We start from the raw sequence: 12335 nt of genomic DNA, 5'->3' as shown, positions 1-12335 counted from the left end.
TGACATTCTCTCTCATATTTCCGGTTAATACAAAACGTGCTGCCATTCTTTGAACTTTTTCGATGTACTCCGTCAGTCTTATCTCGTAAGGATCACACACGCCGCAGCAGTATTCTAAAAGAGGATGGACAAGCGTAGTGTAGGCAGTCTCCTTAGCAGGTATATTCTGATTGCAGCCCACTTATTTTATTACGTGCCAAAACAGTAAATGTTAGGACTAAACCGGCATGGAATGCAGAACCTTTTGTTTTGCAATTGACGCGGAAGTTTACCACCACATCGCCCCAATGTGTGGCAGTTACCTGGAAATTATTCCACGCAGCGGAGTGCTGGGGAAACTTGAATGAGAATTTTCATCTAAGGTAGGAAGTAGCACACCAGAGATCGGGAGCAGCCCCACCGTCATATCTGGGCGAGGATCATCATAGGCCGTCGTTATCCGGCGTGGGCACGCATTCTGATGCACGGTGCATCACAAGGAGTGGAGTAATTAGCGGGTGTGCGGCAAGGCTGGGTGGGAACGCCGCGGCATTGTCTCACACACAATGGGCGGCGGTGCTCTGGGAAAGGAAGTGTGTTTTACTCCACACGTGCAGTCTAACCTCAGTAGCGTCCTTAAAGTCACCCAGATCTACGGTCAGCGCTACCGGTTCCCACGCAAGCTGATGTTTAAGTTATCATTATAGATATATAAAACTTCACACGCCGCGACCAACATGTCTTCAACAGTTGTTGTAGTAATAACTGACAAACGTATTTGTAAAGTAATACTAATTTTTACGTGAATAGAGACCTTATAACGTTAATAATACGGGCAACGTTGCTGAAAACAGTTCGAGTTGAGCTGTCCGTGACTGTAGCTTCTATATGAGTATTACATGTATTTTTTTACTGGTTATATGCCATCTTTAGCCACAAAAGTTTATTTTTCTATTGAAGTTCACCAAATATCGGAGCTGCAGCTCCGTCTTCCAGGGCTTTATTGATCTTTCGTGACTTTAAATCTGCTTCAGTTTATAGTCCGCACCAAAACATTCGTCTTCGGCATTGGCGAAAAAGCAACACAACTGTGTTGTCGACTACAATCATAAACATTTTCAATCAAGTGAATACGTACGGATTTTTCTCCAGTACAAAACACATACCATTTACGACCAGACGCGGGTTACAAACTGAAGGAAATACAAAGCCCCAAAACGTCAATGTACTTCTCGGAGTGCCGGCCGCGGTGGCCAAGCAGTTCTTTGCGCTTCAGTTCGGAACCGCGCGACTGCTACGGTCGCAGGTTCGAATCCTGCCTCGGGCATGAATGTGTGTGATAGGTTAGTTAGGTTTAAGTGGTTCTACGTTCTAGGGGACTGATGACCTCCGGTGTTAAGTCCCATAGTGCTCAGAGCCATTTCAACCATTTTACTTCTTGGAAATGTAGTTGAACATCTGAAACGTGTTGAACATCAACAAGAACAATAGACTGTGGCTGGGGACGTATTATGAGTAAAAAAAATCTGAACCTGGTATTAGTAAAAAATCAACAATAACGCATTAAAATTCATTCACATGCATGCAGAGTGGACGAATTTTATATATTTTCGAGTAACGTTGATCAGCATCAATTTCCGATCAAAACAGTTGAATAAAAAGTGTTTCAGATTCATTTTTTTTTCTGTTTTACGCCCTTTTGTTGAAATTTGTAATAGCGGCGCAACAAATTGCTCATTTCTGAAGCTCATACGGTTATAATTTTTTTAATTTATTACGTTATTTTTTGCTATCGATCACAAAAAACATATACTGATTTCCGCTGTTCATTCCACTTTCAGTGTCACAGTGAAGGAGGAAGAAGGCAAAAAAGTTGTATAACAGAGCCATGCCTGAAGTACTTAACAATTTGAAAAACAAAATCCTATCCGACTTAAAATCTCTTTGTTAAATCAGCATAAGGAACAAAGCTTTTTGTCCAGACACTCGATGACCAAAAGGGCATCGAAACGGCTGATGACAAAGACAACGCTGAAATAATAAATTTATTTGAGTCTTCAGTTTCTCCCAGCTTATTTCTTGCTCGAACAGTCCACGGGTTTACTTCCGGTCCATAGTGTTCAAAGCGCACACCCGTGGACTGTTCGAGGAATAAATTTATTTCTCCGAAATTGTTTCACTGAGTAAAATTGTTCTACAGCACTTCCTTTCAGTCAACCTACGTAGAGCTGTGCTAGTCCCTCGAAGTACTGCAGGATACCTTCTATGAAGTTTGGAGCGTAGTAAGTGCGGTATTCGTGGACGTAAAGCAGTGAGGATGGGGGGTGAACCATGCTTGGATAGCTGAGTCAACAGAGTACTTGGTGCAAAAGGCTAAGGATCTAGGATTGAGTCCCATGTCCGGCACATTCAGTAAAATGACTGATGTGAACGACCGCGGGATAAAAAGGTCGACTAAACTCGTTCATAAGAGGAAAGGGGTCTTAACTTCATGGCATACCAGTACAATTCTAAACAGAGTATACGAAAGATATTTCACCTGTTCCAGCAGAGTATACCGTTGGTAGCTGGAGCAAAAAACCGTTGCAAAACATACGCAGCTCATTCCTGACATCAAGGAAGCTGATCAAACAGACGCACACACATACACTGATGGCCATTAAAATTGATACACCACGAATATGACGTGCTACAGACTCGAAATTTTACCGAGAGGAAGAAGATACTGTGGTATGCAAATGATTATCTTTTCAGAGCATTCACACAACGTTGGCGCCGGTGGCGACACCTACAACGTGCTAACATGAGAAAAGTTTCCAACCGATTTCTCATATACAAACAGCAGTTGACCGGCGTTGCCTGGTAAAACGTTGTTGTGATGCCTCGTGTAAAGAGGAGAAATGCGTACCATTACGTTTCCGACTTCGATAAAGGTCAGATTGTAGCCTATGGCGATTGCGGTTTATCGTATCGCGACATTTCTGCTCGCGTTGGTCGAGATCCAATGACTGTTAGCAGAATATGGAATCGGTGGGTTCAGGAGGGTAATACGGAACGCCGTGCTAGATCCCAACGGCCTCGTATCACTAGGAGTCGAGATGACAGGCATCTTATCCGTATGGCTGTAACGGATCGTGCAGCCACGTCTCGATCCCTGTATCAACAGATGGGGACGTTTGCAGTAGCATGGACTACCAGCTCGGAGACCATGCTGCGGTTACCCGTGACGTTCCATCACAAACAGGAGGAGCGCCTGCGATGGTTTACTCAACGACGAACCTGGATGCACGAAAGGCAAAACGTCATTTTTTCGCATGAATCCAGGTTCTGTTTACAGCATCATGATGGTCGCATCCGTGTTTGGCGACATCGTGGTGAACGTCAATTGGACGCGTGTATTCGTCATCGCCCTTCTGGCGTTATCACCCGGCGTGATGGTAAGGGGTGCCATTGGTCACACGTCTCGGTCACCTCTTGTTCGCACTGACGGCACTTTGAATAGTGGATGTTACATTTCAGATGTGTTATGACCCCTGGATCTTCCCTTCATTCGATCTTTGCGAAACCCCACATTTCAGCAGGATAATGCACTACCTCATGTTGCAGATCTTGCAAGGGCCTTTCTGGGTACAGAAAATGTTCGACTGCTGCCCTGGCCAGCACAGTCTCCAGATCTCTCACCAATTGCAGACGTCAATGGTGGCCCAGCAACTGGCTCGTCACAATACGCCAGTCATTACTCTTGATGAACTGTGGTGTCATGTTGAAGCTGCATGGGCAGCTGTACCTCTACACGCCATCCAAGCTCTGTTTGACTGGATGCCCTGGCGTATCAAGGCCGTTATTACGGCCAGACATGGTTGTTCTGGGTACTGATTTCTCAGGATCTATGCACCCAAATTGCGTGAAAATGTAATCACATATCAGTTCTAGTATAATCTATTTGTCCATTGAATACCCGTTTATCATCTGCCTTTCTTCTTGGTGTAGCAATATTAATGGCCAGTAGCGTATAGCTCCGACATCAATCAGTTGTGGAATTTTGCGCTCACCTGACATATCCTTTATGGAGGCTGAAAATCTCCGTCGTAGGAAACAACATAGATTCCGCTAACAACTATCGCTCTTTTAGCCCACTAGACACGCAAGCTACCCCCGCATAGGTTGATGGCTTGACCGTTGACTTTCAGAAAGCGTACAATACGGCTCCATACTTTCGAATAATGAACAGTACACGAGCATACTGAAAATAAGATAATTGCCAGCAAATAGAATATAGCGTTGCGCTCTGAGAGAAATCATGAGACAAAAAACTTTCGTCGCGCGTACCCCAAGGACCATTACTGCTCACCCGGCGGATAATATCAGAAGCTCGATGGGGTTTTTCGTGGATGATAAGTTACATTGCTAGAAAACCTTAGCAAAATCTAGGAAGACCTGAAGAGGATCGATGATTGGCACAGGAGTATACAGTTGATCCTCAACGTAAACAAAATGTTGACTGCTACTGTATGCCAAGAGCGTCCATGCCTAGAAGAGTAGAGCAAAATATTAATTCTTCCTACTGAAACGTATTTGGTAGGTACTCTGAGATAAGGCTACGATTGTGGATGGGGCCGTAAACAGTTACTGTTAGTTGCACAATCAAACACACAACTCTGTTTTTCTAAGAACCACTTATTTACACAATGTTTTAAAATATCACAATTAGACAATCCGGCTGAAGGTGTATATAAGACTTATTACATTATATGTTTGCCAGTCGATTTGATGTGTCTACAAACGGTTGGCAGAAAAAAAGTGAAGAACTTGTCTCTGTCTCCAAAATTCGTAATATTCTATTCAAATCGACCGTCGTCTTCACTGTGAAAATTCTCGTACATGAATACTGATGTCATGTTGATGGTTTCAGATTCACCACGCATCCGCAGTTACTGTTGTACACTGAGGGGGCAGAAGTCATGGGAGAGCGATAAGCACATGTACAGATGACCGCAGTATCGCGTACACAAAGAAGAAAAGGACAGTGTATCGGCGGAGCTAACATTTGTACTCAGGTGATTCATGTGGAAAAGGGTCCGGCGTGATTACGGCCGGACGACGGGAATTAATAGACCTTGAAAGCGGAATGGTACAATAGTTGGATCTAGACGCATAGGACATCCCATTCCGGAAATATTTCGAGATCCACAGTGACAAGAGTCTGCCGAGAATACCAAATTTCGGGCATTACCTCTGACCAATGAGAACGCGGTGGCCGACGGCCTTCACTTGAAGAGCGGGTGCAGCAGTGTTTGTGTAGAGTTGTCAGTACTAACAGACAAACAACGCTCCCTGAAATAACCGCAGAAATCAATGTGGAACGTACGACGAACCTATCAGTTAGGATAGTGTGTCGAAGTTTGGCAGACGATCGACGCGAGTGCCTTTCCTAAGCCGGCCGCTTTGGCCGAACGGTTCTAGGAGCTTCAGTCAGGAACCGCGTATCTTCTGCGGTCGCAGGTTCGAATCTTGCCTCGATCATGGATGTGTGTGATGTCCTTAGGTTAGTTAGGATTTCGTAGTTCTAAGTCTAGGGTACTGATGACCTCAGATGTTAAGCCCCTTAGATCCATCTGCACCATTTTAGAGCTTTTGCTAACTGCGTGAAATCGCCTACAGCTCGTCTCCTACGCGTAATATACACGACTGTAAAATCGTGGCCTGATATGATGAGTCGCGATTTCAGTTGGTATGAGCTAATGGTAAGAGGTAGGATGTGGCGCAGACCCTAGGAAGACATGGAGCCAAGTTGTTAACAAGGCACTGCAAGATGTTAGTGGCTCCGTAATGGTGTAGACTGTATTCACATGGAATGCACTGAGTCCTCGGCAGCGTTCGGCTACTTGGAGATTTCGTGTACCCAAGCAAGTTGGAAGTTTTGTGGATGACAGTGTGCTATGTCACCAGCCCATAACTATTCGCGATTGGTTTGAGGAACATCTAGACAATTGGACCGAATGATTTGGCCACCCAGATCGCCTGACGTGAATCCCATCGACTGGAACACAACCGGGAGGTCAGTTCGTGCACAAAATCCAAAATCCCGCACCGGCAACACTTCCGCAATTATGGACGGCTGTACAGGCAGCATGATTCAGTATTTCTTCAGGGGACTTCCACCAACTTCTTGAGTCCATGCCACACCAAGTTGCTGCACTGTGCATGGAAAACGGAGGTCCGACACGATGTTAGGAGGTATACCATGACATTCGCCACCTCGGTGTATAACCTCGGGAATAGGTTAAAAACCTGTCTCACCCCCTTCTTGACAACTACTTCTCTAACGACTAGAGTGTGGTTACTGATAGCTGTCAGCTCATTGTATTTTATCCCTGTTACATTAAAATTTTCAAACATTGTATTCCGGCCAAAACTATCAAACACTTTCTCTAAATCTACAAATGCTATAAACGTAGCTCTGCCTTTACTTAACCTACGTTCCAAGAAAAGACGGAGGGTCCGACTTACCTTGTGTATTCTTACATTTCGTCTTAACCCAAGCTGATCTTCACCAGTTTCTGCCAGTTTTTCCATTATTCTATACATAATTTGTTTCAGTATTTTAAAATGACTGTTCGGTACTCGCGAGAAAGACTATTAGTTACTCGCTTCCAGTTATTCTTCGATGTTTCAGATTTTAATCGCCCTGAACGATATCAGCGTTGGTAGGGGCAGTGTGTTATTAGACCCATACCTCCAAATAGGTTTCCCGTTTGTTGAGATTAGAGTATTGCAGAAAGTACCACGTTTCTCGTAGAATTCTCTTATGGCTTCTTTGCTTTAGTTATATACAATGTGCGTTCCATAAGTAATGCGACCAAAGTCATAAAAACCATTTATTGAACATATTCGTACAAATAATTGATACACTTCTGGAGGCGGTGTTTCCATGCCTGGAAGGCATCCTGGAATGCCTTTTCCGGAATGTCCTTTAGAGCTGATGTAACATGCGCCTGGATGCTTTTAGTCGTGCCCCAGTGTTTTTCTTTCATGACTCCTTTTAACCGAGGAAACAAAAAAAATTCAGCGGGAGCCAGGTCAGGACTGTAGGGAGGCTGGGGAACCAATGGGGTCTTGGTCCTGGCCGAGAAGTCGTTGACAATGAAGGCGCTGTGGCTCGGCGCGTTGTCGGGGTGAACTTTCCACGTGTCCTTGATGTCGATTCGGCAGCGCGAGACCCTCGTTTTCAGTGTTTTGAGCACTTCCATGCAGAAAGCGGAGTTCATTGTAGTCCCGGTAGGTACGAATTCGTGGTGGACAATGCCTCTGACGTCAAAGAAGACAATGAGCGTGGTTTTGATCCTGGACTTGCTCAGGCGGGGTGATGATGGGGGTGGGCCACTCTGAACTCTGCCTTTTTGTCTCAGAGTCGTACTCAAGAACCCATATCATTTTCACACATTTCCAACATTTATCGGCACCGAAGCACTCGCATGTGCTTGTGTTCGTCGGTCAACACTTTTCGGACGAGTTTAGCACACACCTTTCTCCTGTTCAAATCTTCTGTCACAGTGCAAAAAACGGTTGTTTTTGACATACTTAGAGTTTGTGGTATCAACTGAAGGCTCAGCCGTTCAAACAATCGCGCACACGCGTCACATTTTCGTCGACTCGTGCGGTTGATGGCCTTCCACTGCGCGGTTTGTCGGTGATCTCCTCTCGGCCCTCCATGAACGACTTTTGCCATCGGAAAACTTGTGATTTGGACAAGAAATCAGTCCCAAATGCATGCTGAAGTAATGGAAACGTTTCGGTGGCGGACTTCCCAAGTTAAACGCAAAATTTGATAGCGTACCGTTGCTCTACAGAATGATCCATTGTGCCGTGTTAGATAAACTCAAAACGGGGTTGACTCTCCGGCAGCTCGTAGCCGAGTGAAACAAACAGCGTTTTGAAGCTAACACCCCCTCCACTTAGCCCAGGCGGTTACAACACGCTATGGTGCACCGTTGCGTCAGAAAAAAAAATTGGTCGCATTACTTAAGGACCGCACTGTGTATGTACTATACTGAAGCTTCGAATGAAGTTTTAAATTTATCATTAAGCTGAAGTTAAAGCTTCCCTCTTTCATTGGATTCAGTACGCGGCAGGCAGTGCTACGGTAAAGACTGCAGCGCCTTTTTCGCGGAATGGTCCACCGAATGATAAAGCTCTGCAACTGCACGCACCGTCGAGCATTGGGAACTGTCCGTTTCCGTTAAAATGGAGCTCAGTGTAAGCCCCCTCTCTCGCTGAACGGCTTCGGAGATCCAATTAAAGCGTCTCGATAAGTATCCGCACGAGAAAGAACTTTCCAAGTTCCCAATCCTATCGAGGAGTAAATTTAAAGTTGCTGCCCCGCTGAGGGTTTGGTGATGGCTCGTTCTACTCAGCGCTTTAGAGACAGTAAAAAAAAAGTGGAATAGGCAGGGACGTGCAGATTCAGATTTCTCAGGTTTCCACCTTCGGATTGCGAAAATACCTAATAAAAATTGCTGTTAATTATGTTGCTGCACCGGATGGTACAGTGTGTAAGGGACTGAACTCATATTCGGGAAGAGTGGAGTTCAAATAGCGTATTGGATTTTCCATAGCTTCCGTTTATCGCTTCTGCTGAGTGAATGACACAGACAGGTATAAGTCCTTTCCTATTCGATAGTTGTCCTTCTTTCAGTCTCAGATACATTAAATTCTGAACTTCCTCCTCGGAAATTCAAGTTTCTTTTTTAACAAAATACAATCAAGATCACGTGATGAAAAAAATTTAATCGTTTGTTTCAGCCGAACTTTGCCATCTTCAGATCTAAAATACAGGAGGATTGTAGGTACCATTGGCGCCATCCCTATAATTGACTTTTATTTGTAGTAGAATCTTTTAACATACACTGAAGAGCCAAAGAAACTGGTACACCTGCCTAATATCGTGTGAGGCCTCCACGAGCACGCAGAAGTGTCACAACACGAAGTGACATGAACTCGTCTAATGTCTGAAGTGGTGCTGGAGGGAACTGGTACTTTTAATCCTGCAAGGCTGTCTATAAATCCATAAGAGTACAAGGAGGTGGACATCTCTTCAGAACACTACGTTGTAAGGCATCCTACATCTACTCAATAATATTCAAGTCTGGAGCTTTGGTGGCCAGCTTAAGTGCTTAAACTCAGAGAATTGTTCTAGGAGTCACACTGTAGCAATTCTGAACGTGCATTATCTTGCTGGAATTTGCCCAAGTCCGTCGGAATGCACAATATACATGAATGGCTGCAGGTGATCACACAGGATGCCTACGTACGTATCACCTGTCAGAGTCGTATCTAGACGTATCAGGGGTCCCATGTCACTCCAGCTGCACACGCCCCACATCATTACAGAGCTTCCACCAGCTTTAACAATCCAGTGCTGGAATGCAGTGTCCAAGGATTCATGAAGTTGTCAAATGTTATTTTTTTATTCCAGCCTTTGATTACAATATAAAGTCCTTCGACGATGACCGGTTTCAGTTAGTAACAACCATCTCCAGATGTACTACATAAAAAATATACACCTACTGGGCAATCTATCTTTGAAAACAATACAGCATTTCATATCACACTATACTCTCACACAAACTTGGAAATATACAGACCAAAAAGGTAAAGCGTACCTAGTTTATACCATGTCCTAAATTGATAAAGCCATAGTGGCATCGTCAAAACATATAATACACTCAGCAAAGCGTCGTAGCGTAGAGCTAAAATATGGTGTAACGTAGGCCAAATCGTCCACATAGTCCTTTTGCAACGGACGTTACTGTACAAAACATACTGAAGTGCAATAGCTACCGGAAATATGTTTGCCTACGTGCTTCACAGATGTCGGTACTGTGGGCTTAGGTGTATTCTTCATTGACGTAAAAACCATAATATGATGAAAATACATTAGGTAAAATACATGTAGCAGATTTTTAAATTTTGATATAGAAACCAATTGTGATAAAATAAAAGACGAATACAGTTAAACATATAAAATTATTTAAAGGAAATATATAAAGGTAATAGGTCTGTCACTATTATGTCATGAGGTCGTATCCATATCTGTACACGTCCATCTGCTCGACACAGTTTGAAACGAGATACGTCCGACCAGGCAACATGTTTCTAGTCTTCAACAGTTCATTGCGACGGGCCCAGGCGAGGCATAAAGCTTTGTCTCGTGCAGTAATCAAGGATACACGAGTGGACCTTCGGCTTCGAAAGCGCATATCGATGATGTTTCGTTGAATGGTTCGCACGTTGACACTTGTTGATGGCCCATCAGTGAAATCCGTAGAAATTTGAGAAAGGGTGGCGCTTCTGTCACGTTGAACAATTCTATTCAGTTCTTGAAGGATCTTGTTCCGGCCACAGTGATGTCGGAGATTTGATGTTTTGATGTATTCCTGATATTCACGGTACATTCGTGTAATGATCGTACGGGAAAATCGCCACTTCATCGCTAAATCGGAGATGCTGTGTCCCATCATTCGTGCTCCAACTATAACACCACGTTGAGACAGGTAAATCTTGATAACCTGTCATTGTAGCAGCAGTAACCGATGTAACAACTGCGCCAGGCACTTGTTGTCTTATACAGGCGTTGCCGACCGCAGCGCCGTATCCTGCCTGTTTACATATTTCTGTACTTGAATACGCATACATATTCCAGTTTTTTTGGCACTCCAGCGCATACAGGTACAAGAGACGGTCAAATGGAAGCGAAAGACTGAGGGAAAAGAAGTAAATAAACTGCCTATCATTTCAAAAGTAATCGCCGTGATGGTTAACACATTTATCTCACTGACAGGCAAGACGGTCATTGCCTTCATGAAAAATATTTGCGGTTCCCATGGGAATAGGTTTATATCCAGGCCTGCAGCTTTTCATCCGAAGCAAGCCGACGGCCACGAATGTAGTTCTCCTGGGCTCCACATAAATGGAAATCGCATGGAGAGCGAACGAGACTGTGTGGAGGAAGTGTAAGCGTCTCCCAGAGAAACAGGTGCAGCCTATTCGAAACGGCTCTGTCAACATTTAGGCTGCAGCAAGGCAATAGCGGCCACTACGTACCACGGACCTGCTGTCACCGCTGGAATACTGAATATTATTCGTGTTTTACTGTCCCTATTAATGCATATCTATGAAACGGATATTGCAGGTGAGTAATTTGGGACGGGTGGTTAGCATAACGTACTCACATTCCGGAAAAAAAATTAGGTTTTTAGTGATTTCCTTAAATCGCTCCCACCGAATGCCGGTATGGCTTCTATGAAAAGGACACGGCTGATTCCCTTCCGCATCCTTTGGTAATCTGAGCCTGTGCTGCGCCTCTAATGACCGTGTTGTCAACGCGAACTCTAATCACCCTTCCCATTGCATCGGATTGTGTTAAAAAGACGTCGTGCTGACCCGACTTTTTCCCTTACTTCCCCCTTCCCATTTGCACTTACAATAGAACCAAACTACCTCCCCGACGACAAATATGATGTATTACACCTTTGTTGTCTTTTGTATCATGAAAGAAATCTGTCACATCCCACTCATATCTTTTTTTTTCCAAACTGGTCTTTGACTTTTGCCATTTTCTGAACGTTTGTGAATGTAATCAACCTCTCGGAGAGAAGTGGACCATTGTTTTCTTTGAGTTCGCGTTTATTTTCCTAATCCAACCACAACCAAAACAAATCTGAGAACAGACGACAAGGAGCTAGATTAATAAAAGGAACATGGGACTATGCTGGCGGATGTCACATTACTTGCATTTTGTTAGACACATCCACCTGCTGTGATTAAAAGTCGGTAAACATTGGTTTCCACCAGGAAATTTCACTGTGTGCCTAAGCAGAGCATAAACAGTTGCTGTCACCTTCGAGGTTAGCTCCTTTTAACAGACCCCAGACAGACAGTTTGACACTTCTCTTGAAACGACAAGCAACATGCAAGTCTCTCATTCGTGTGAGGTAATGCATAAGATGGCTGAAGGATCTCAATGTGAGCCTCTTCTGTAATGAATTTAACACTCCCGAACTAGAAAGTAAAATTTCTCACACACGGCAATAAACTAGAAGCGACGAGAGGAATTACTGACTTTGACTACATTTGAAAACTTACATAAAACACAACATTAACTTAGTATTGAAGAGGAACTCCTCTGCGCAATAACAATTACTTCATTTCTATACCTCTGGCAGGCAACGGCCTTGCCGCAGTGGATACACCGGTTCCCGTGAGATCACCGAAGTTAAGCGCTGTCGGGCGTGGCCGGCACTTGGGTGGGTGACCATCCAGCCGCCATGTGCTGTTGCCATTTTTCGGGGTGCACT

At 44.3% G+C, this 12335-nt stretch overlaps 1 protein-coding gene and 1 pseudogene across 1 annotated transcript in view; both read left to right on the top strand.

Annotated features, from left to right (window-relative positions):
* The window catches only part of LOC126336803 (brain-specific angiogenesis inhibitor 1-associated protein 2), a 555994-nt gene that overhangs the window by 79562 nt on the left and 464097 nt on the right, over positions 1–12335 (top strand). The window lies entirely within an intron of this gene.
* LOC126337224 (5S ribosomal RNA) lies at positions 12203–12319 on the top strand (annotated as a pseudogene).

Source organism: Schistocerca gregaria, chromosome 2, assembly GCF_023897955.1.
Source record: "Schistocerca gregaria isolate iqSchGreg1 chromosome 2, iqSchGreg1.2, whole genome shotgun sequence".
Classification (NCBI taxonomy): Eukaryota; Metazoa; Arthropoda; class Insecta; order Orthoptera; family Acrididae; genus Schistocerca; species Schistocerca gregaria.
The sequence above is the reverse complement of the archived record's forward strand: the minus strand, read 5'-3'. Positions and strand labels throughout refer to the sequence as shown.